At 37.7% G+C, this 25,736-nt stretch overlaps 1 protein-coding gene across 6 annotated transcripts in view; it reads left to right on the top strand.

The window, feature by feature from the left end:
- LRBA (LPS responsive beige-like anchor protein) overlaps window positions 1-25,736 on the top strand; it is a 786,161-nt gene that overhangs the window by 691,489 nt on the left and 68,936 nt on the right. The gene's annotated exons all lie outside the window — the stretch shown is intronic.

Below are 25,736 nucleotides of genomic sequence, written 5' to 3'. Positions count from 1 at the left end.
AGTTAATTGGGGGATTGAAGTCCAAATCTTTCCTATGTGATCAAATTGTTGTTAGATGTTATTGAACTTGTTTTATTCTTGTCATTTATTTTCTCAAGTAAAACACTTAAAACATGGTTTTGGCAAATGCAGCACTCACCAAAAAGTCTGTAGAAGACCTTACTTTTTTTAGTATTTCTAATCTAATTATGCATCCTTCTAATTCCAATATACTTCATATGAAAAATTATAGAATTGAATGATACAACCTTAATCTGTACAATTTTAGAACACAACTGCATTTAGGAAACCAGGAGCTTTGATTCATGGGGAAAGTTATGTATCATTTTGGAGGGAACATTATTTGTAATGTGTGCGATTTGTCATTTTTCCCTAGCACTTGATGCATTCTTTTATAGTTCTACTAAGACCGGATCATGCGGAAGGTATATAAGTACATATTTAAATGAATGGGCATATTATCACCTGGCTTATGTTCTAGATAAATTAGTATGCACACAAAAGCACTGTGTACTAGATGTACACTTGCATTAAATTGCCCAAGTTTTAAATTGCTACGTTTCAGTTTTAAAAACTGTAGTGGCAGAGAATTGGGTCACATAAACTCTTAGAGACTCTTCCAGTTGTTCAGTTTTTTGAAAATACTCCTTCTGGGGGTATTTTATTTGATCAGAACATCAATTGACTGTATGACACAGAATATACGTAGGATTCCATAAAGGTATTGAGGTGAGAGCAACATACAGGTAGTGTTACAAAACACTGCATAATTTTATTGTTGGGATAAAATAGCATAGGCCTATTTACTTTCTTTTTTTTTGTTCGTTTTAGCAATATTTGAACAGTAATACTTTATTCTGTTAAATGCCCATAATTCTTCAACAAATATACCAGCTATTTTTGTTTTCTCCTGTTATCCTGTAGTAATTATCCATATCTCTACATAGCTGATATATAACTGAATTCACACTGTAGAATTGATTTTATAATCTCTTAAAAAAGAGATTGGTTGTATTTAATATACCAGCATATTGTTTTTTGTACCAGCATAAATTGGTTGTACTTACTATGCCAGTATATACTTTTTGTGTCACTATATGCAATCTCCGTATTTCTGATTTTGAAATTCTGTAATGTTCTGTAGAGTTGCTATGAAAATATGCTTAACACTGTTTCTCTCAATGCAAGATCCTATTACTTAAAAGACATGTCTCTTGGTATGTCCAAGATGACATAAGTAGCTCTACTTTTCATTAAAGGTTACGCAATGTTTTCATGATAAAAATGTCACTTGGCCTATATCTGTTTGTCATGGCTAGTTAAAAAGTAGTACATTCAATCAGCTAGTTATTTCCTCTATGAGTCATTCTATGTGCTTGGCTTTTTATTTTTATTCTGGATTGACCACTGTCCCCACGCACACACCAATGATTGTTTAAGCAAGTTTACTGTGAATTAATCTAGAAGAACACTGTCTAGAATTTTCTGCAGTGCTGGAAATGTTCTCTATCTGCACTGTCTAATAAACCATGAACCGTATGTAGTTATTGTACATTGAAATGTGGCTAGTGTGACTAAGGAACTAAATGTTTAATTTTAATTAATATAAATTTAAATAGGCACAGATGACTAGAGGCTACAGCATTGTACAGTAGAGAGCTAGAAGACTTATGTTTGTCTTTGACCATCTTTTCTTACTCCGAGTTCAGCGCATGTGATCAGACAATTGGAAAATAAATGTTAAATTGACTTGGTAGGATATTTCAAAGTGGGAATACTCCATGTAGACATTAGATATATATTTGAATATAGGTGTAAGCTCAATTATATTTTTCTTTCACCTAAACTAACACATTATAATTTCAAATAAAATTCTTTATTGTGATAAATATATATAACATAAAATTGAACATTTTTACCTTTTTTTTTTGAGACAGAGTCTCGCTCTTTCACCCAGGCTGGAGTGCAGTTGCACAAGCTCAGCTCATTGCAACCTCCGCCTCCTGGGTTCAAGTGATTCTCCTGCCTCAGCCTCCTGAGTAGCTGGAATTACAGGTGCCTGCCACCACGCCTGGCTAATTTTTGTATTTTTAGTAGAGATGGGGTCTCACCATGTTGCCCAGGCTGGTCTCGAACTCCTGAACTCAAGTGATCCGCCTCCCTCGGCCTCCCAAAGTGCTGGGATTACAGACCTGAACCACCGCCCCTGGCCATTTTTACCATTTTTGAGTTTACAGTTCAGTGGCATCAAGAACATTGACATGCTTGTACAGCCATCACCACCATCCATCTCTAGAAATGTTTCATCTTCCCAAACTGAAACTCTGTAAGCATTAAACAATAACTGCTCATTCCTTCCTCCCCCAGTCCCTGTACAATTACAATGCTACTTTTTATCTCTATAAATTTGACTACCCTGAATACCTCATAGAAGTGGAATGCTGCAACATTTGTCTTTTTATGTCTAGCTAATTTTACTTAGCGTAATATCTTCAAGATTTGTCCATGCTGTAGAATGTATCACAATTTCCTTTCTCTTTAGGCTGAGTAATATTCCATTGTATATCTATACCACATTTTGTTTATCCATTTATATATCAATGGGCATTTTGCGTTGTTTCCATCTTTTGGCTATTGTGAACAATGTGGCCAAGAGTATGGGTGTACACCATCTGTTCAAATCCCTGCTTTCAATTCTTTTGGATATATACCCAGAAATGGAATTTCTGGATTATGTGATAATTCCATGTTTAACTTTTTGAAGAACCATCATAACAAATAATTTTTTTTTTTTTTTTTGAGACGGAGTCTCACTTTGTTGCCAGGCTGGAGTGCAATGGTGTAATCTTGGCTCACTGCAACCTCCACCTCCCAGATTCAAATGATTTTCCTGCCTCAGCCTCCTGGGTAGCTGGGATTACAGGCATGCACCACCATGCCCGGCTAATTTTTGTATTTTTAGTAGAGACGGGTTTTACCATATTAGCCAGGCTGGTCTCGAACTCCTGACCTCATGATCTGTCCACCTCGGCCCCCCAAAGTGCTGGGATTACAGGCATGAGCCACTGCGCCCAGCCACAAATAAGTTTTTAGTATTTTTTTTATAATCAACTTTTGCTAAAGACCATTAAAACTTTTGCTTTAAGTTTGACTTCCTTTTCTTCACCACAATCCTAAGTAGTTAATTATGAGGAAATTAAGCCTTAATTGATAGTCTTCCACTCATCACACCCTGATTTGCTTTTATATTATACATTATATAGACACATATATATAATATATATTCTATATTAGATTTGGCATTTATTGAACATGGCCTATGATATTCTAAGTATGGTAGGTATTTGATATTCTTGAAATGAGAATATATCGCTTTGTTATTTAGCACTATTAAAATAAATACACACATTTAATTTACAAAGCTTTCTGAATATCATTAAAATAAATGGGGCCAGGTGCAGTGGCTCACACGTGTAATCCCAGCATTTTGGAAGGCCACGGCAGGAGGATCACTTGAGTCCAGGGGTTCAGGAGCAGCCTGGGCAACAAAGTGAGGCCCCATCTCCACAAAAAAGTTTAAAAATTATTTGGGTGTGGTGGTGTACACCTATAATTCCAGCTATTGGGTGCGGTGTGAGGTGGGAGGATTGCTTGAGCCCAGGAGGTCAAGGCTGCAGTGAGCCATGATTGTACCATGGCACTCCAGCCTGAGCAACAGAGTGAGACCCTGTCTCAAAAAAAAAGGTTGGGGGGAATAGTCCTTTATTATAGCCTTTTCATACCATTTGCCAGTGCTAAATCCTATGGTACAATGCAGTTTGATATAATAGAATGAACAAAGAAACAAACAAATAAATAAATATGAATTTGAGTCATGGCCCTGATGCCTACTAGTTGTGTTCCTCAGACTCTGTTTCCTATATATAGAAGTCATACGATAATGCCCACTCTACAGAGGATGAGATGACATATAATGCATGTAAACCGCCTGGCATGGTGCCTGTCCCCTCATAAGTACTCAGCAAGTGTTAGTTCTTTCCCTTATGTTGCTCACAGTTAAATCCCTGGGTTAGAAAACACAACTATAAAAGGAATATGAACTACTGATTAGATCATAGAAAGAATCATAAAATGTTAACACTAGAGAAGTTATTAGAGACCATTTCCTAGTGGACGCATGCTGAGTTCATTGTTAAGTGAGGCAAGAAAGCAGAAAACATGAATAGGTCATTAATTTATTCATTTTTTCAACAACCTGTTACTAAACCCGAGTCATGTAATAAGGTTAAAGGGTTGAAAGGCAAAGTCCCTGCCCTCCCTCAGCTAGAGTTCATTATCTAATGGGAAAATAAGTGTAAGTAAACAATTATAATACAATCTGATAAATTCAGTACAGAGATAAATATATGTAAGTATGTATGCATAAGCATAGGATAGCTACTAAGCCCAAACTGACAGAATCCAGGCATGTTTTCCAGAGAATGAGAGGCTGGAGTTGCACATTGAAGGATGAATAAGATCATTGGGTAGAGTCATGAGCAGAAGTTACCTACATGGAGGCAACTGCATACCCTTCCTGCACATAGATAAAAGAGATGGCTAGAGAATATGGTATATGTGGAATGAACTGAAGGGGAACAGATGAGAGAGAGAGACACACAGGAGCCAGATCTTAAACAGTCTTTAATACCATAAAAAATAATTTTCAGCAGGGCGTGGTGGCTCACACCTATAATTCTAGCACTTTTGGAGGCCAAGGCAAGAGAATGGCTTCAGGCTGGGAGTTCAAGACCAGCCTGGGCAACATAGCAAGACTTCATCTCTACAAAAAGATGAAAAATGTATCTGGGCATGGTGGCACATACATATAGTCCTAGCTGAGATGAGAGGATTGCTTGAGCCCAGGAGTTGGAGACTGCATTGAGCTATGATCCTGCCATTGCACTCCAGCCTGGGCAACAGAGTAAGACCCTATCTTTAAAAAATAATACTTTTAACTGCATCATAAGGCAGTAGGGAACCACTGAAGGTTGGTGACATAACCCCATGTCACTAATATGTTTCTTTAGAATCTGAAAGAAGATTGAACAGATAAGAACTAAAAAGTACTGACTGGATTTTTCTAAGACGTCATTGGTGATCTTAGAGAAGTAGCTTAGAAGGTAGAGGATTGTGTTATGAGTGGGAGATGTTGAAGTAAACACAGTAAAGAAAGAAAATAATTTAAGCTTTACTGAGATGTAGTTCACATATGTTACAATTCACCCATTTAAAGTGTATGATAGTTTTTAGTATATTCACAGAGTTGTACAAGCATCACCACAATTTAAGAGCATTTTTGTCACCACAAAAAGAAATCTTTATATGCACCAGCAGTTACTCTAAAGGATAATTTTCTTTTAATGAGTAAATATTGGACTATGTTTCTGTATTAATGGGAAAGATCCAAAAGGAGGGAAGCATGTCAGACATGCAGGAGAGAAAGTGTGTAATTCACTATCAAGCTCTGTGTGAAAGTGGAGAAGAACAAAACCCAGAGCATAGATAGAGATAAGCACTGAACAGGAGGGAACAATAGGGCCTCTTTGCAGATTGGAGAGTAGACGGGTAGCATGGGGACTTGTGTAAGTAAATGTGTATGAATGAGGTGGAAAGGCAACAAGATTCTCTTTATGAGGGTTTGTGCTAAGGATGAGATAATATTTATGCTTAATGGGTGCTGCTCAATAATTATAATTTCCTTTTAATATTGTTTTTCTGTGTTTTCAACATCAGGAGAATAGGTATAGAAAAAAGTTGAACAGAGAGGGATTGTGTGTGCACGCCTGTGTGTTTGTGGAGAGAGAGAGAGACAGAAAGATAGACACAGGTGGGGTTTGCCATGGAAGTATGGTGAAATGTATGAAAAAGGATTGAAGGTGCAAGGGTGGCTGATGAAACTGTTAAAGGGATGTTGTAGAAAAGATGAAACGTGAACCTGGGCTGGATTGAGTAGATAAGAAAGGAAGGAAGGGAGTGATAAGATGGGAAAGTTTATCCTCTCATTCATTACTAATTCATTTATTCAACAAATATTCGTTTTGTTCAGGATGCTAAAAATGTGGAGATGAGCAAGACAGGCAAACTCTGTTCCCTCCTGGAGCTCACATTCTAATGGGGCACACAGAAAATAAAATTTAAAGACTTTAATTTCAATTATAACAAGTGCTATAAAGAAAATAGAAGTGGGTAAGGTGACACAAAGTGCCGTAAGGGTGGAGAACTGTTAGAAGGGATGGTTAATGACTGCCTCTCTGTCTTCATAAACAGTGTTTCCTTTAAAACTTTAGGATCAGAGTACAGCTAAACAAAGGGACCAGGGAGTTAGCTCCTACTGGTCTCCCCACGGCCAAGCAGGTCCCTGCAGTGCCCGGCCTGGGACAGCCTCCAAGTCAAGTCTTGTCACAGGCTTCATGCCGGTTGTGAAACTTTCACTATTGCCTTCTACTAATTTACTCCCCACCCCCACCTACAGGCCATGCCTCTCTTTTCTTCATAATCTTGTTTCTCTAAGGTGCTTTAATATCATTAATATTAGCACATTTGTATATCTGCTTGATTTATATTAAAGCATTATTTCTGCAAAACCCAATCATGGTACAAGGATAGATTTGTACCTTTCCAGTATCAAAAGCAAATTAGACTAATTTCTGTTCGGTAGCTATACTTTTACTTATTTCTGTTCACTTCTATACACTTAATTCAGTCTGGAAATACGTTCACAGTCATACAGAGGCAAGTTGTCTACATACAAGTCATGTAATCACCTACTATTTTGGGAAAAGCGCTATTCTTCTTGAGAAAGTTTCCATTGTATAATGAATGGTTAATACACATGGCATGGTAAGTGATCATAAAAATAATCTCTCTATAAAAAGAGCACTAAACGGTAGGAATAATAACCATAAGAGGAGGAAGAGTAATCAGAGAAACAGCCTGCAGCACATTAAACTTTTATGTTGTTTTTAATTTTTAGAAAACAGCTGGGTTATCAATATACAACTATGAACTATGTCTGCATTTACATATATCACACACCAGAAAGAATTGTTTTTCAGACAAATATGCTAATCTTTCAAAAAAATATCTTGTGACCCCAACTTAAGAATATATTCTTATCTTTATCTGTTTACTCTTCTTTATTTCTCTGTATTTTGGCACTATTCTTTTTTTCCCTGCCTTTAACATTTTTTTAATCTATTCTAGTTCCTCAATATTACATATATTCTTTTATAGATAAAGGACAAATAAATAAAAGTTGTCCATTTTCTGATTATTCTGCTGATTTTGATTTGGCTCATTCATGTCTTTTCTTTCAAACACAATCTTATTAAGCCTTTCTAACCCCATTTTTGAAAAACTTAAAACCCAACGAAAGAAGAAGTTTTCAAAAATGATAAAAATTAGAATATTTGAACTCAGGGTCAGATATGAGTAAGAATAACTATTTTTATGAAGAAAAAAATTATCTTAAAATCCAAATCCACAAATTAAATACATGATGAATTGAATATTTTATAAAATAATTTTCCCTCTTCTAAAAGAGTATGGCTCTATGACTTGAAAAAGTAATGTGGTAGGAAGGGAGAGCATAAGAAGTTGGTGATAGGCCGGGCAAGGTGGCTCACACCTGTAATCCCAGCACTTTGGGAGGCTGAGGCAAGAGGACTGCTTGAGGGCAGGAGTTCGAGACTAGCCTGGGCAACATAGTGAGACCCTGTTCCTAAAAAAATAAAAATACAAATAATTAGCCAGGCGTGGTGGTATGTGCCTGTAGTTCCAGCTTCTCAGGAGGCTGAGGAACGAGAATTGTTTGAACTGGGGAGGCAGAGATTGCAGTGAGTCGAGATCACACCACTGCATTCCAGCCTGGGTGACAAAGCAAGACTCTGTCTCAAAAGAGCAGCTAGGCTGGTGAGATCTCTAAAACATATTTGGAAACCATTCATGTCTGTTCATCATTTGTTCAAGCCACCGCCATCCTCTCCCCACTGGACTAACGCCAGTAGACCAGGTCACCTTTTTCTATCCCTGCCTACCTACAGTCCACTTTCCACCGAGCTGCCAAAGTGGTATTTGAAACTGTAAGTCAGATCATTTCACTTCCTTCTTAAACCTTCCTATTTCACATCAAACATAGAATGAAATCTGCTTGACTCACATGATCTGGCTCTGCATACCTCCCTGATCTCATGTCATCTGTTCTCTTCCTCATCAATGTGTCCTGTCACATTGACATTTCTGTTCCTGATTACATGAAGGGGAAGGCCTTTGTAAGTCTAATATCAAAACAAAATCATTAAGGAAATTAATATATTCACGTATAAAAACTACATGAAAATGGATGTTTCTGTACATCTAAAGCAACAACAAATAACAAAGTACAGGAATAGAAAACTCATGAAAGATGAAATGCAAGTCAGATATGAAAAGCACTTTAAACTGGGCACAGTGGCTCACACCTGTAATTCCAATGCTTTGGGAGGCCAAGGTGGGAGGATCGCTTAATCCTAGGAGTTTGAGACTAGCCTGGGCAAATAGCAGGACCCAGTAAGAGAAGTGGTTCATCCTCACTATTAATCAATGACATTAAATTGAACACACAATAACATTTTTGTCCACTAGATTATCTAAGATTAAAAATAATAAAAATTTTAATGTTGGTGCAGTATGAGAAAACAGATACTGTCATATATTTGGTGAGGATGAAAATAGGTTGAATCTTCATAGCAGTCTGTATCAATTATTAAAATGTTCATGTACTATTTACTTAGAACTCTAACCAAAAGTAATAATTGACCAAGTGTGAAAAAAATATTCATTTACATAGTTGTTCATATGTATTAGTCTGTTCTCATGCTGCTATGAGGACATACCTGAGACTGGGTAATTTTAAAGGAAAGAGGTTTAATTGACTCACAGTTCCACATGGCTGGGAAGGCCTCAGGAAACTTACAGCCATGGTGAAAGGGGAAGCAAACATGTCCTTCTTTGCAAGGCGGCAGGAGAGAGAAGAATGAGAGCTGAGCGAAGGGGGAAGCCCCTTATAAAACCATCAGATCTCATGAGAACTTACTATCACAAGAACAGTATCAGGGAAACCACCACCATGATTCAGTTACCTCCGATGGGGTCCTTCTCACGATTTGGGGATTATGGGAACTACAATTCAAGATGAGATTTGGGTGGGGACACAGCCAAACCATATTATCATAATAGCAAAAAAAAAAAAAAAAAAAAAAAGGAGCAATGTAAATGTCCAGTAGAGAACTAGTTAATTAAATATTGGTAAATTTACATGGTAGAACACTGTATATCATCAAAAATGTTGCTGTGTAAATCTATATGTATTACCATGGAAGAATATTTTGCCATATTACAGTGAATAATAGATAATGTTATGGAACATATAAAATACAAATGCATGAGGAAAAGTCTGGAATTATGGACCCCAAAATGTTCACAGTCATTATCTTTGGTTAATGAGATCATGGAATTCTTTAATTTGCCTCTTTCTATATTCTAAAAAATTACGTCTTTTGAAAATCAGAGACAGAGAAAAAGCCAAACACAACTCTTTTTCCCTTTTTAGGGGGAAACAAGCCGCTTCTTGAACATTTGGACAAGCAATGTATGTTAACATGAGGATATGAATACTAACTTTGTTTTTGGCTGTTCGGAGGTCTTTTGTAATTACTTTCTGGGTTTTGGCCATGTTCTTTCTCAGCATTCAATGTTGTTAGGGTACTGACCGTCTATAACGATCTTCATGTAACTTTGACAGGAATGAAGGAATTTTCAATTTCTTAACTTTTATCTCAGAAATCAGAGTACCTCCAATCTCTTAATTTTCTGTCTATGTTATTTAATCCACTGAGCTATGGGAGTTTTCATACTTTTTAACATTTGAGTTTATGTCTTCATTTTTCCCACCATATTTGAGGGGGAACACAAAGAACACTTCTACTTTTAGGGAAAATATCTTAGACATATCGCTTTTAATTGTAGTTTTTGTCATTATCTAAAAGCAAGAAGGGTTTTGGCTTAAGATTCCTGAATTCTAGATCTCTGGGTTCACTAGTTGTGTGTGTGTGTGTCTGTGTGTGTGTGTGTATAATTAGTTATACAAAGTGCTTTAAAAATGTATTTATCAAAGCAATACATGTTAATTATTTCAAGAGTCAAATAATACAAAAAGTATAAAGTGAGAGACTAGAAAGCTCTCATCCTCAAATTGGTAACCAATGCCAGGGTCACATGCTAATGTCTAGCTATAAGTTCCTCTTTGATGCACTTTGATGTGTATGTAAAGAAAAAAAGCCGCTGCTACACAACTCATCGTCCTTTCCTAATGCCTGAAATTCTACCATTAGAGATCACTTATTTGGTTACAAATCCTTTAAAAAAAAAATCCTTTCCAATCATATGGCTGTCTGTGAGCAAGATTGGACAGTAGGTTTTAATAAAAGGAAAAGTACAAACACAGCAGAGGCTGGAGCAGTTGTTGTACAGGGGACACCAGGGCAGATCTTGGGGTGCACCTGGAGGTTGGAAGAAGGGGTAGGGGTTCAAGGGCTGAAAGATACTTGCAGGTAGATGTTGCCGTCAGACAACCTTAATATGAACAATATTATCTGTGCTTTTTCATCTTGTACTTTGTCTTAAGTACTTGCTACATTTCCTCTGAAAGTGTCATTCTCTTCTTTACTTTTCACGTCAATACATTGTTTTATGTTTATGTGAGTTCAGAAATTAATTAAAGTTTTAAATTTCCTTTTGAAAATGGAACTCAGTTCTATTTGCATTGATAAATAGAGGAGAGGGGAGAGCCGTGATATTGCCCAGTTTAAAGAATTACTATACACAAGTGACCTCAACATGAAAGTAAAACCTGAAAATTTTCCCTAAGTTGTGTTTAGTGTCAGTGGTTGGTTTTCCCTCTTCCAAATTTATCCTTCCAAATGCTGTCTTAGCTATGCGTAATCACTCTGAGGTCTGTTTTCCAAAAGAAGCAGCAGCAGTGTTTAAGTTTACATGACCCCAGTTTCATGACAGCAGTAGCAAATCAGATATCTTATCCAAGAAAAGCATTTTTGGCTTAGAATTCCATCAGTCTGTTGGTGGGAGTCAACAGCTCCAACCCTGCTGCAGAACACTGGCTGCAGTGAATCTTTCAGAAAGCATAAACACAATTAGTATTTATAGCATTGTTAACATTTGTTAAATAGTTGGGGGAGTGGTCTGTAAGCCTGTTTTAAGCAGGTGGCACAAGAATCTTTGTTGTGACTGTGGTAAGATTTAAGAGTAGGACACAATTACAGTGGTTGTAGCAATATAGTAAATTAGGAGTATTGAATACAATAAGTTAAGATTTCATGCAGCCACAATTCAAAGTGTTATAGAAATAATCATGAAGTACCTCTGGCCAGAAGTGTGTTACACAGATGGCATATTTGACACAGTGCAGGGCAGGAACTGTACAATGAGAAGCCAAATAAACGGTAAGGATTAGTCAGGTTTTAATTGAAAACCTACATTTAAAATACCATAAAATTATGCCAGACTTTCTTTTACTTCAAAACCACAATAATCAGACAAAAATTCCCTTATTCAATTAAATGAGCATCAAAGTTGTCTGTAAAGCTACTCTTTGTATTTTGCTCATTATTATGTCTTTTGCAGACTTACTAGTTAAGTTAGGTGTAACTAAATTATACACTCATGGACATGAAGCAAAATATTAATATTTTTATGATTTTTTTTCCTATTAACTACCTACAGAATTCTGAGCCGTTCTATTATACTGATGACTTTTGTCATGAACCCCTGTTTCTTTTCAGGCGCCATCTTTACTTCATCTAGGTCACTCTTAGCAAATGAATAACCAATGACTGCTGCTTTTCATGACATAGTTTAAACATATTTGTCTGGTTTTGAGAAATAATTTAACCTTCTGAATGTGAAAATTAACTCTCTGGATGTTGTTGGTTTTTTTTCCTTTGAGAACTTTACTGTGTTTTCTCAACATTTGCTTCTTAAGCATTGGCAACCTCTTTGAAGACATTCCACTTATTTTTCTAGGCAGGCTGCTTTATCTACTCATTTCCAGAAGCCAGAGATGGAGGTGTTTTGAATGAGCACATCAATGTTCTAGACAGAGATACTGTTTGAAATTATCCATGAACACAGTGCCGCTGAACATTATTGAGTGACGTTTGTTTCTGTTGGTTGTGTCTGCTCTGACTAGCTGGTTTCTTTCAGATTGGCAGCTGGGATTATGCTGTAGTAGATGGACAGCTACAAGAACTGGAGATTGTAGTGAGGCTGGGTTGGGACCCAGTTTAATGTGCCTGAAAAGTACAGGCTCCGTTACAGGCACTAATGGGAAAATCGTGTGCATTTTCACAAATTATAATTACATCATATTTTACATTAGTAACTTCCATAATAATATTATTTGAGTAGATATGCTAGTATAAATACTCCTTTACCTCCCTAATTTTCCTTCTCCCCCTTCTCTTTGCATTATTATTTTAAAATATATTTTACTTTATTTAACAAGCTGCTCTTTCTCTTTGTTTTTTATGTACTCCATTCCATCATGATACGTATTTGTTTCCAGTTACCTGATGCATTCTGAGTGCTTCTTGGAGGAAAACATATTATTTACTTAAACAAGTTTATATATATATATATATTTTTTTTTTTTTTTTGAGACAGAGTCTTGCTCTGTCGCCCAGGCTGGAGTGCAGTGCGCAATCTCGGCTCACTGCAAGCTCCGCCTCCCGGGTTCACGCCATTCTCCTGCCTCAGCCTCTCCGAGTAGCTGGGACTACAGGCGCCTGCCACCACGCCTGGCTAATTTTTTGTATTTTTTTTAGTAGAGACGGGGTTTCACCATGGTATCGATCTCCTGACCTCGTGATCTGCCCGCCTCAGCCTGCCAAAGTGCTGGGATTACAAGCGTGAGCCACTGCGCCTGGTCAACAAGTTTATATTTAATTAACACTAAATGATGGCAAAATATTGCTAAAACTAAGGGATCCTTGGAATCAGATACAGATAAGTTAAAAAGTAAACTCAATATTAACAAAATTAATTTTATAGCAAGGTCTATAGATTTAAGTTTTTGACCAGTTTATCAACTGAAGTGGTTCTTAGATGGTTACAGAATATTTCTTGAGAGAGGAGCAGAAAAGATAACTATTGGGTTCTGGGCTTAATACCTGGGTGATGAAATAATCTATACCACAAACCCCGAGGACACATGTTTACCTATGTAACACACCTTCACATGTACCTCTGAACCTAAAATAAAAGTTAAAAATATATATATTTCTTGCTATTTTGTTAATGGATAAATTAAACTTCATAAAGGCCAGGCATGGTGGCTTGGCCAAGCGTGGTGGCTTAGGCTTGTAATCCCAGAACTTTGGGAGGCCAAGGCGGGCAGATCATTTGAGCTCAGGAGTTCAAGACCAACCTGGGCAACATGGTAAAACGCCATCTCTACAAAAATACAAAAATCAGCCAGGCATGGTGGCACACACCTGTGGCTCCCTGCTATTCAGAAGGCTGAGGTGGGAGGATTGCTTGCACCCAGGAAGCAGAGGTTGCAGTGAGCTGAGATCATATCACTACACTCCAGCCTGAATGACAAACTGAAATCCTATCTCAAAACAAAAACAAAAAAAAACAAGACAAAACAAAAACAACTTTATAATGTTATACCAAATATTTGCAGACCTTTTTTTTAAATTGTTTTAGAATTTTTTCAAAATGAAAATTGTTTTGTTATGCTTATTTCAAAAATAATACATTCTTTGTGTGAGATATCAATTGGTATAAAAATGAGGAAAGTATAAATTTTTATTCTGCCAATGTTTTCATCCTTCCTCCAGAGTTTAAGTAGTTTTTTCTTCCAGTTTTTACTGTTATAAAGAGTGCTATAATAACTATCCTTGTACCTAAATCTTTTTGTCTTCATCTGATTCTTTCCTTATGAAAATTCATAGAAGTAGGGCTGGGTGTGGTGGCTCATGCCTGTAATCCCAGCACTTTGGGAGGCCGAGGCAGGTGGATCACCTGAAGTCAGGAGTTTGAGACCAGCCTGGACAACATGGCGAAACCACATCTCTACTAAAAATACAAAAATTAGCCAGGTATGGTGGTGCGTGCCTGTAATTCCAGCTACCAGGGAGGCTGAGGCAGGAGAATCACTTGAACTTGGGAGACGGAGGTTGCAGTGAGACAAGATTGCACGACTGCACTCCAGCCTGGGTGACAGAGTGAAACTCTGTCAAAAAAGAAAAAAAATCATAGAAGTGGAATCAATAGCTCAATCTTTGACAACATACAAACTTGACTTTTGTCTAAATTCTTAGATATCTGTCTTTATGTCTACATTCTCAAAATTAAAAACGTTGTCTTTCAAGTCCAAATTTACATAGAATCACTTCTGTTGAATTTCATTTACTCTTCTATGTATTAATAGATTATTTTGCAAATTTCATTGAAAATATCCTCTGCTGTATATTTTGAACATTTATCTGCTTGAGTTTTTATTTATTTATTTATTTTTTATTATTATACTTTAGATTTTAGAGTACATGTGCACAATGTGCAGGTTTGTTACATATGTATCCCTGTGCCATGTTGATTTGCTGCACCCATTAACTCGTCATTTAGCATTAGGTATATCTCCGAATGCTGTCCTTCCCCCCTCCCCCCACCCCACAACAGTCCCCGGAGTGTGATGTTCCCTTTCCTGTGTCCATGAGTTCTCATTGTTGAATTCCCACCTATAAGTGAGAACATACGGTGTTTGGTTTTTTGTCCTTGCGATAGTTTACTGAGAATGATGTTTTCCGGTTTCATCCATGTCCCTACAAAGGACATGAACTCATCATTTTTTATGGCTGCATAGTATTCCATGGTGTATATGTGCCACATTTTCTTAATCCAGTCTATCGTTGTTGGACATTTGGGTTGGTTCCAACTCTTTGCTATTGTGAATAGTGCCACAATAAACATGTGTGCATGTGTCTTTATAGCAGCATGATTTATAGTCCTCTCGGTATATACCCAGTAATGGGATGGCTGGGTCAAATGGTATTTCTAGTTCTAGATCCCTGAGGAATCGCCACACTGACTTCCACAATGGTTGAACTAGTTTACAGTCCCACCAACAGTGTAAAAGTGTTCCTATTTCTCCACATCCTGTCCAGCACCTGTTGTTTCCTGATTTTTTAATGATGGCCATTCTAACTGGTGTGAGATGGTATCTCACTGTGGTTTTGATTTGCATTTCTCCGATGGCCAGTGATGATGAACATTTTTTCATGTGTTTTTTGGCTGCATAAATGTCTTCTTTTGAGGAGTGTCTATTCATGTCCTTCGCCCACTTTTTGATGGGGTTGTTTGTTTTTTTCTTGTAAATTTGTTTGAGTTCATTGTAGATTCTGGATATCAGCCCTTTGTCAGATGAGTAGATTGCAAAAATTTTCTCCCATTGTGTAGGTTGCCTGTTCACTCTGATGGTAGTTTCTTTTGCTGTGCAGAAGCTCTTTAGTTTAATTAGATCCCATTTGTCAATTTTGGCTTTTGTTGCCATTGCTTTTGGTGTTTTAGACATGAAGTCCTTGCCCACGCCTATGTCCTGAATGGTATTGCCTAGGTTTTCTTGTAGGATTTTAATGGTTTTAGGTCTAACATTTAAGTCTTTAATCCATCTTGAATTAATTTTTGTATAAGGTGTAAGGAAGGGATCCAATTTCAGCTTTCTACGTATGGCTAGCCAGTTTTCCCGGCACCATTTATTAAACAGGGAATCCTTTCCGCATTTCTTGTTTTTATCAGGTTTGTCAAAGATCAGATAGTTGTAGATATGCGGCATCATTTCTGAGGGCTCTGTTCTGTTCCATTGATCTATGTCTCTGTTGTGGTACCAGTACCATGCTGTTTTGGTTACTGTAGCCTTGTAGTATAGTTTGAAGTCAGGTAGCGTGATACCTCCAGCTTTGTTCTTTTGGCTTAGGATTGACTTGGCGATGCAGGCTCTTTTTTGGTTCCATATGAACTTTAAAGTAGTTTTTTCTAATTCTGTGAAGAAAGTCATTGGTAGCTTGATGGGGATGGCATTGAATCTATAAATTACCTTGGGCAGTATGGCCATTTTCACGATATTGATTCTTCCAACCCATGAGCATGGAATGTTCTTCCATTTGTTTGTATCCTCTTTTATTTCATTGAGCAGTGGTTTGTAGTTCTCCTTGAAGAGGTCCTTCACATCCCTTGTAAGTTGAATTCCTAGGTATTTTATTCTCTTTGAAGCAATTGTGAATGGGAGTTCACTCATGATTTGGCTCTCTGTTTGTCTGTGATTGGTGTACAAGAATGCTTGTGATTTTTGTACATTGATTTTGTATCCTGAGACTTTGCTGAAGTTGCTAATCAGCTTAAGGAGATTTTGGGCTGAGACAATGGGGTTTTCTAGATATACAATCATGTCATCTGCAAACAGGGACAATTTGGCTTCCTCTTTTCCTAATTGAATACCCTTTATTTCCTTCCTGCCTGATTGCTCTGGCCAGAACTTCCAGCACTATGTTGAATAGGAGTGGTGAGAGAGGGCATCCCTGTCTTGTGCCAGTTTTCAAAGGGAATGCTTCCAGTTTTTGCCCATTCAGTATGATATTGGCTGTGGGTTTGTCATAGATAGCTCTTATTATTTTGAGATACATCCCATCAATACCTAATTTATTGAGAGTTTTTAGCATGAAGGTTGTTGAATTTTGTCAAAGGCCTTTTCTGCATCTATTGAGATAATCATGTGGTTTTTGTCTTTGGTTCTGTTTATATGCTGGATTACGTTTATTGATTTGCGTCTGTTGAACCAGCCTTGCATCCCAGGGATGAAGCCCACTTGATCATGGTGTATAAGCTTTTTGATGTGCTGCTGGATTTGGTTTGCCAGTATTTTATTGAGGATTTTTGCATCAATGTTCATCAAGGATATTGGTCTGAAATTCTCTTTTTTGGTTATGTCTCTGCCAGGCTTTGGTATCAGGACGATGCTGGCTTCATAAAATGTGTTAGGGAGGATTCCCTCTTTTTCTATCGATTGGAATAGTTTCAGAAGGAATGGTACCAGTTCCTCCTTGTACCTCTGGTAGAATTCAGCTGTGAATCCATCAGGTCCTGGACTCTTTTTGGTTGGTAAGCTATTGATTATTGCCACAATTTCAGAACCTGTTATTGGTCTATTCAGAGATTCAACTTCTTCTTGGTTTAGTCTTGGGAGGGTGTATTTGTCGAGGAATTTATCCATTTCTTCTAGATTTTCTAGTTTATTTGCATAGAGGTGTTTGTAGTATTCTCTGATGGTAGATTGTATTTCTGTGGGATCGGTGGTGATATCCCCTTTTTCATTTTTTATTGCATCTATTTGATTCTTCTCTCTTTTCTTCTTTATTAGTCTTGCTAGCGGTCTATCAATTTTGTTGATCTTTTCAAAAAACCATCTTCTGGATTCATTAATTTTTTGAAGGGTTTTTTGTGTCTCTATTTCCTTCAGTTCTGCTCTGATTTTAGTTATTTCTATCCTTCTCCTAGCTTTTGAATGTGTTTGCTCTTGCTTTTCTAGTTCTTTTAATTGTGATGTTAGGGTGTCAATTTTGGATCTTTCCTGCTTTCTCTTGTGGGCATTTAGTGCTATAAATTTCCCTCTACACCCTGCTTTGAATGTGTCCCAGAGATTCTGGTATGTTGTGTCTTTGTTCTTGTTGGTTTCAAAGAACATCTTTATTTCTGCCTTCATTTCATTATGTACTCAATAGTCATTCAGGAGCAGGTTGTTCAGTTTCCATGTAGTTGAGCGGTTTTGAGTGAGTTTCGTAATCCTGAGTTCTAGTTTGATTGCACTGTGGTCTGAGAGACAGTTTGTTATAATTTCTGTTCTTTTACATTTGCTGAGGAGAGCTTTACTTCCAACTATGTGGTCAATTTTGGAATAGGTGTGGTGTGGTGCTGAAAAGAATGTATATTCTGTTGATTTGGGGTGGAGAGTTCTGTAGATGTCTATTAGGTCCACTTTGTGCAGAGCTGAGTTCAATTCCTGGATATCCTTGTTAACTTTCTGTCTCGTTGATCTTCTAATGTTGACAGTGGGGTGTTAAAATCTCCCATTATTATTGTGTGGGAGTTTCAGTCCCTTTGTAGGTCACTCAGGACTTGCTTTATGAATCTGGGTGCTCCTGTGTTGGGTGCATATATATTTAGGATAGTTAGCTCTTCTTGTTGAATTGATCCCTTTACCATTATGTAATGGCCTTCTTTGTCTCTTTTGATCTTTGTTGGTTTAAAGTCTATTTTATCAGAGACTAGGATTGCAACCCCTGCCTTTTCTTGTTTTCCATTTGCTTGATAGATCTTCCTCCATCCCTTTATTTTGAGTCTATGTGTGTCTCTGCACGTGAGATGGGTTTCCTGAATACAGCACACTGATGGGTCCTGACTCCTTATCCAGTTTGCCAGTCTGTGTCTTTTAATTGGAGTATTTAGCCCATTTACATTTAACATTAATATTGTTATGTGTGAATCTGATCCTGTCATTATGATGTTAGTTGGTTATTTTGCTCGTTAGTTGATGCAGTTTTTTCCTAGCCTTGATGATCTTTACAATTTGGCGTGTTTTTGCAGTGGCTGGTACCAGTTGTTCCTTTCCATGTTTAGTGCTTCCTTCAGGAGCTCTTTTAGGGCAGGCCTGGTGGTGACAAAATCACTCAGCGTTTGCTTGTCTGTAAAGTGTTTTATTTCTCCTTCACTTATGAAGCTAAGTTTGGCTGGATATGAAATTCTGGGTTGAAAATTCTTTTCTTTAAGAATGTTGAATATCAGCCCCCACTCTCTTCTGGCTTGTAGAGTTTCTGCCAAGAGATAAGCTGTTAGTCTGATGGGCTTCCCTTTGTGGGTAACCCGACCTTTCTCTCTGGCTGCCCTTAACATTTTTTCCTTCATTTCAACTTTGGTGAATCTGACAATTATGTGTCTTGGAGTTGCTCTTCTCGAGGAGTATCTTTGTGGTGTTCTCTGTATTTCCTGAATCCGAATGTTGGCCTGCCTTGCTAGATTGGGGAAGTTCTCCTGGATAATATCTTGCAGAGTGTTTTCCAACTTGGTTCCATTCTCCCTGTCATTTTCAGGTACACCAATCAGACGTAGGTTTGGTCTTCTCACATAGTCCCAAATTTCTTGGAGGCTTTGTTCATTTCTTTTTATTCTTTTTTCTCTAAACTTCCCTTCTCTCTTCATTTCATTCATTTCATCTTCCATCAGCGATACCCTTTCTTTCAGTTGATCGCATCTGCTACTGAGGCTTCTGCAATCTTCGCATAGTTCTCGAAACTTGGCTTTCAGCTCCATCGGCTCCTTTAAGCCCTTCTCTCCATTGGTTATTCTAGTTATCCATTCTTCTAATTTTTTTTCAAAGTTTTTAACTTCTTTGCTATTGTTTTGAATTTCCTCCCGTAGCTCAGAGTAGTTTGATTGTCTCAAGCCTTCTTCTCTCAACTCGTCAAAGTCATCCTCCGTCCAGCTTTGTTCCATTGCTGGTGAAGAACTGCGTTCCTTTGGAGGAGGAGAGGTGCTCTGCTTTTTAGAGTTTCCAGTTTTTCTGCTCTGTTTTTTCCCCATCTTTGTGGTTTTATCTACTTTTTGTCTTTGATGATGGTGATGTACAGATGGGTTTTTGGTGTGGATGTCCTCTCTGTTTGTTAGTTTTCTTTCTACCAGACAGGACCCTCAGCTGCAGGTCTGTTGGAGTTTGCTAGAGGTCCACTCCAGACCCTGTTTGGCTGGGTGTCAGCAGCGGTGGCTGCAGAACAGTGGATTTTCATGAGACCACAAATTCAGCTGTCTGATAGTTCCTCTGGAAGTTTTGTCTCAGAGGAGTACCCGGCCGAGTGAGGTGTCAGTCTGTCCCTACTGGGGGGTGCCTCCCAGTTAGGCTGCTTGGGGGTCAGGGACCCACTTTAGGAGGCAGTCTGTCCGTTCTCAGATCTCCAGCTGTGTGCTGGGAGAACCACTAGTCTCTTCAAAGCTCTCAGTCAGACAGGGACATTTAAGTCTGTGGAGGTTCCTGCTGACTTTTTGTTTGTCTGTGCCCTGCCCCCAGAGGTGGAGCCTACAGAGGCAGGCAGGCCTCCTTGAGCTGTGGTGGGCTCCACCCAGTTCCAGTTTCCTGGCTGCTTTGTTTACCTAAGCAAGCCTGGGCAATGGTGGGCACCCCTCTCCCAGCCTTGCTGCTGCCTTGCAGCTTGATCTCAGACTGCTGTGCTAGCAATCAGCGAGATTCCATGGGCATAGGACCCTCTGAGCCAGGTGCGGGACACAATCTCCTAGTGTGCTGTTTTCCAGGCCCGTTGGAAAAGCGCAGTATTAGGGTGGGGCTGACCCGATATTCCAGGTGCCGTCTGTTACCCCTTTCTTTGACTAGGAAAGGAAACTCCCTGACCCTTTGTGCTTCGCGAGTGAGGCAATGCCTCGCCCTGCTTCAGCTCGCACACAGTGCGCTTCACCGACTGTCCTGCACCCGCTGTTTGGCACTCCCTAGTGAGATGAAATCGGTACCTCAAACAGAAATGCAGAGATCACCCGTCTTCTGTGTCGCTCAGGCTGGGAGCTGTAGACTGGAGCTGTTCCTATTCGGCCATCTTGGCTCCGGAAACCCTCTGCTTGAGTTTTAAACATTCCATATCCTGGTGTATCCATTTTCCTGAAAAACTATTTATCTTTTATGTTTATGCTTTATAAAGTTTGAATTCCGTATTTTATTTCTAGGGCATTTAAAATATTTACATTTTAATCTTAGAAGACTCTTTTTAAATAATTTGAGTTAGGTTCATTATACTACTTTTTAATTTTGTGAATTTATTTCTCTGACACCTAAAAACTATTAATAACTTTGTTATTTCTTTCCTAAGGTTAAATGGGAGTCTGGTTTCCAAATGTTTCTAATGATGCTTTGCCTTTCTTTCTTTTAAGCCAGATAGAGATGTTATCCAAACATCTCTGATTTTCTCTTTTGGGATTTTCATCCCATTTTTACCAAATATATTTACTTGCTATGGGTCCTCTTTTGGCCTTAGCAGTTACAATATTATCAGGATTTGTTTCCTTTAGGAATTAAATACAAACATAACCATATCATGATTAAGTAGTCATTTGATTAATATGTTTTTAAACTTACTGATATCGAAGCTAAAGTTGAACCGTAGCTCCAAACGACACTGAGTCTAGTCAGCTAGACAGTAAACTTTGAGTAGAAACCTGTCAAATATCCAGCAAGTGTTCTACAGTTTAAGTTCAAATATCTGAAGGGAAAGAAGAAAACTGGCACAAGTAATGGTATGATACCACAGTAGACATCACTGGATGGTCTTAGTGTGACTTTTTAAATATTGAAAAGAATTTAATCTATGAACTTTTGTTGGAATGCTTAAACATTTCTTGGTAAAGAGGTAGATTAGAATCTTACAACAGCTTTCTTGAACTTAATTTTGGTAATGTGAGAAAGTTTTAATATATTAATAAATGACCTATCTTTTCTTAATAAATTATTTTATCTCTATTTCCCTATTCCAATTTTATATTGCTTTCAGATGTAAATATGTAGGTGATAAAATACAATTTCAGAGTTATGTGCTTAAAAAAATGGCATATATATTAATTGTGTCCATATGTTTAAGTTACTTCTCCCCTATCCTCCATCTTAAATAAAATTTTACAATATTTATTGTTGGTTACTAAGTGCTGTACTGAGTTAACTTGTTTCCTCAGTTAGATTAAAAAGCCTAGGTCAGAGAGACTAAAATAGTCTTTGTTAAGTTGAAGCCAAATACTACACTGTCACTAAGCCAAGTTTACTTTCCTTTACTTTTATTTCTTATATCTTTCTTCCTTTCATTCTGTCTAGTATGTGTATGTATATTCTCTCTATATATATTGTCTCTTTTTCTATATATAGCTATAAAATCATGCAAGTATGCAATAGCTGGCACACACAAAAACAATAGAATACACAGCTTGTTGAAAATCTCTTAATAATATTTCCATTTGAAGATCCATTAATACATTCTCTAGGTAATATCTGAGATACTGTTTATAAAATATAAATATGTGGTTTTACTGGAATGTCTTGAAGTATTTGCATAGTCTTTTATTACTGTATATCTCAACATCTGGAATGCTGCCTGCTGACTTCAGGTTTTATTATAGAAAGTAGTAACAGGCTATTTACAGAAATAATTGGGAATTGATGAATAAGAATATTTAATAAAGCAAGCTTTTTGTAGAAATGTTTTAATATAATATTTTATTCAATACTAGGCTGCTCTGTGATTGTGGTAGTAGTGCGTTTCTTTGCTGCATCCCTCCTAAATTTAGTTGATTTGCATGGACATTCACTGGGTAAATATTTACTGAGCACCTACTATGTGCCAAGCTATAGAAGCACAGAAATATTAGGCAGTCTCTGATCTAAAGGAGACTTATAGTCTGATCAATAAATTGGAAAATTAAACCAGTAATTAGGATATTAGATAAATAGGCAATAAAAGTTTATGCATGTTGCTACAAGAGCAAAAAGGGAGGGACAGCAACAGTCTGGGTGAGGTCAAGAAAGATCTCCCAGAGGCCAGAGATGCCTGAGCTAAATCTTCAAGAATGAGGAGGAAAGAAACCACACAGAGAAAAGGAATAGAAAATATATACAAGGGTTTAAAGGCAATATGATGTTGATTACACGTCACATTATAGAGTGGTGAAATGGACAGTGGTTGGGGCTAGATTACTATTCATCTTAATGATGAGTAGTTGGTAACATTTATTGAGTGCTTACTTACCCTAGCCAGGCACTGTGTTAAGTCTTTAATATATATGCTGTAATAATATCACACACTTACTGATAGCTTAGTATTAAGTGCTTTATATTATCTCATTTAATCCTCACAACTCAATAAAATATTGACAATTATCACAATTTTTAGAAGAGGAAATTAAGGCACAGAAGGTTAAGTACCTTGCCCAGAATCACTGAGCTAATATGTGATAGTGGTAAGATTTGAACTGAGGCTGTCTGATTCCAGTGTCTGCATACTTAATCCTATGCCGTGGTGCTACCCAGGATAAGGATTTGGAATGGAAGGCTTTGAGTCACATAATCAAATTTGCAACTTAAGGATTGAACATCTCCTTGTAAGTCTGAGTATATTCAGCCCCTTAGAAGAAATATGAAGGCTGCCAGCTAATGCTTATATTCTTGGTCATTGTAAGATATTTTTATTCTCAGTATAGTCTTGCATTAGAAGTTAAAAAAATTAATTGTTTAAAGGCAGAAGCACTCTGTTAATTTTCAGTGAATCCATTTAGGACATTGTCTAGATTGACCCCACTTTAAGATAACCTAAATCCAAAATGTCTTAAAATTATTGAAGGTGGCTAATGGATATGTGGAGATTCATTATCCTATTCCATAACAAAAAATGTTACATAACTGAATGTCTAAAAAGTGATCACCTAGGACCAAAACTCTCTAGGTGAAGGAGAGTTCATTAAAAACAGTTGAGGCATTTGGTAATGTTTGTTAAGCTACCCTATTACCAACCCACCTTGCTGAACTGTACAGGGTTTAAGGATGCTTGTATGTTTCCTGTTATTTCACACCTGATTTATGCCTTTACATTTTTTATTGTTCTATATAAAGGGCTGAATACACAAGTGAAGATAAGGCAATAAACATAATCACTTGAGGGACTTTTTCAAATCATACATATTACCCCAGGATTTCTCACTTGACCTTAAGAATTACTACTATAGTGAGACAATGGAGTGTTGTCATATCCTCCAGTATGCTGGAGCCGAAGAAATGAGAATTACTGCCTTTAGTTACATCTTTCAGAGCTTCCCTGAGAGACTCATTTGGTTTCTTTGTAATAGCAAATACCAGCCTTTACTTAACACTCCTTATCCTCCCCTGCAACCTCAGTCAGCCCTCATCAAGAAGTGTGCTCATCTCTCAAGCTTGGTTTTGTCCCCAGTCCAACCATAGATGAGTCATAAGGGTTCCTGGCTAGCTTGCTATGTAACAGGCACTCAGTAAATTTTTTGTTGTGTAAATACTATGTGCAAGGTACTGTTCCACCTGTTGCACATATATGGTATTCAGACCCTTCTAGCAGGGGTGTCCCTGACCGCTGAGCCACAGGCTGTTAGGAACCAGGCTGCACAGCAGGAGGTGAGTGGTAGGCGAGCGTTACTGCCTGAGCTCTGCCCCTGTCACATCAGCCACAGCATTAGATTGTCATGGGAACGCAAACCCTATTGTGAACTGCATATGCGAGGGATCTGGGTTGCACGCTCCCTGTGAGAATCGAATGCCTGGTCATCTCAGGTAAAACAGTTTCATCCCAAAACCATATCCACCCCTCCAACCAGGGCCATGGAAAAACTGTCTTCCATGAAACCAGTCCCTGGTGCCAAAAAGTTTGGGGACCACTGCCTTATAGTGTAGTTGTAGTGACAGACATAAATAACATTACAGGAAATTCTGAATCAAGTATACACTGTAATGAGCAGTATGAACAGTTGTAATATTATTTAACAAGATTAGGGAAACTTGGTAGAACTCAAGCAGGGTTTTCTAGAGAAGGGTAGAACTTAGAAAACTGAAGATAAGAGTGACCATTCTAGGAGGGTCAGTGGCATGGTAGAAAATGTAAGGCAGAGATGGCTTATATTTGTAGAAGAAAACCAGCTTGACTGAAAAGGAACACTGGTATAAGGTAATAGATAGGATGAGAGAATAAAAGTTAGAGAGATAGGAAAACCTGCAATGCCTGGCATTAGCTTTTATCTTTTAAGTACTGGAATCACTTGAAGGCACTTGATCAGAGAAATATTGCATAAAGGCAAGTTTGGGAAAACTCAGTTCTGCAGGATATGCTGAAGGCAGAAACTGAATAGAGGGGGAAAAACAGCAAAGAGACTATTATAATAATTGATACTTGAAATTATAAGGGGCCTAGATTCAGAAAGGAGTGATGAATGTGATAAACTTCGAAGTGATTGGGCTTAGTGACTTTATATGTGAAACAGGTAAAATTTTTAAAATATTGACAAGATTCTGAGCTTTAAAAAATCAGAAGAATCTAATTCTTGACTGAGGAATGCTAAAATAAAAAATAGCATTTTAAGATTTTAGATGTGCTAAGATATATATGTACTTACACACAAAATGGCCAGGGCAAACTTCATGGGAGTGGGCAAACCTCTGGTCATAGGATTGGAAACCTTTCAGATAGGGGCAGAGTTTGAGGCCCAGTAGAAAAAATTTCCAAGAAAGCAAGCTTAAGTTGAGTGAATCATAGTGCTAAAAGAGAACTCACAGTAATAAATTTATTTATGGATGACAAGTCAGCAAAAGACAGAGATTAAAGGAGTAGACTACAGAGCCAGTCTAAGCATTAAGCCATTGAAGCCACAGAAGGGAGAATCTCTGTAAATTGCTTCAGAGATTAAGATGAATGAAAAATGGCAAATGAATTTTAAAAACAAGGAGGAGAACTGGAATTATCAGTTGATGATATAAAGTGTGACTATAAAGTTTTCAGATCATAGTCATTACCTTACAATCTTACTCT

Source organism: Symphalangus syndactylus, chromosome 4, assembly GCF_028878055.3.
Source record: "Symphalangus syndactylus isolate Jambi chromosome 4, NHGRI_mSymSyn1-v2.1_pri, whole genome shotgun sequence".
Taxonomy (NCBI): domain Eukaryota; kingdom Metazoa; phylum Chordata; class Mammalia; order Primates; family Hylobatidae; genus Symphalangus; species Symphalangus syndactylus.
The sequence above is the reverse complement of the archived record's forward strand: the minus strand, read 5'-3'. Positions and strand labels throughout refer to the sequence as shown.